Raw genomic sequence first — 1,242 nt, 5'->3', positions numbered from 1 at the left:
ATATTGGATGCTGGTTTAAAGCATATACAGCCTCCTGGAGAACATTGCCCCAACCCTGCTATTGCCACCTAGCTGGCACCGTAATTGTGTCTTATAGAAGGCCATTCCATCATTCTATCAAGCCAGCTGCTTCAGGATGATGGGGAACATGGTAAGACCAGTGAATTCCATGAGCATAGATAGGCCCACTGCCGCACTTCATTTGCTGTGAAGTGAGTCCCTTGATCTGAGGCAATGCTGTGTGGGATACCATGATGGTGGAGAAAGCATTCTGTAAGTCCACAGATTGGTAATTTTGGCAGAAGCATTGCGTACAGGGAACGCAAATCCATATCCAGAATAAATGTCTATTCCAGTAAGGACAAAACGCTGCCCTTTCCATGATGGAAGTGGTCCAATGTAATCAACTTGCCACTAGGTTGCTGGCTGATCACTTTGAGGGATGGTGCCATATCGGGGACTCAGTGTTGGTCTTTGCTGCTGGCAGATTAGGCACTCAGCAGAGGCTGTGGCCATGTCAGCCTTGGTGAGTGGAAGTCAATGCTGCTGGGCTCATGCATAACCTCCATCCCTGCCACCATGGCCACTTTGTGAGCCCATTGAACAATGGCAGGAGTAGTTGGGGAAAGAGGATGAGTGGTTTCCACAGAACGTGTCATCCTATCCACTTGATTGTTAAAATCATCCTCTGCTGAGGTCACCCTTTGGTGAGCATTCACATGAGACACAAATAGCTTCACGTCTTTAGCCCATTCAGAGAGGTCTATCCACATACCTCTTCCCCATAAATCCTTGCCTCCAATTTTCCAATCATGGTCCTTCCAAGTCCCTGACCATCCAGCCAAACCATTAGCCACAGCCCGTGAATCAGTATATAATCACACATCTGGCCATTTCTCTTTCCAAGCAAAGTGAACAACCAGGTGCACTGCTCGAAGTTCTGCCCATTGAGAGGATTTCCCTTCACCACTGTCCTTCAGGGAGGTCCCAGAGAGGGGCTGTAGTGCTGCTGCAGTCCACTTTCGAGTGGTGCCTGCATATCATGCAGAACCATCTGTAAACCAGGCATGAGTTTTCTCTTCCTCAGTCAACTGATCATAAGGAACTCCCCATAAGGCCATAGGTACAGACTGGGAAATGGAAGGTAATGTAACAGGAGTGGAGACAAGGGCATTTGAGACACTTCCTCATGCAACTTACTTGTGCCTTTGGGTCCTGCTTGGGCCCAATCTCAAATATACC

Source organism: Trichechus manatus, unplaced genomic scaffold, assembly GCF_000243295.1.
Source record: "Trichechus manatus latirostris isolate Lorelei unplaced genomic scaffold, TriManLat1.0 scaffold00163, whole genome shotgun sequence".
In the NCBI taxonomy this organism is placed as follows: Eukaryota; Metazoa; Chordata; class Mammalia; order Sirenia; family Trichechidae; genus Trichechus; species Trichechus manatus.
This window is presented reverse-complemented; position numbering follows the sequence as displayed.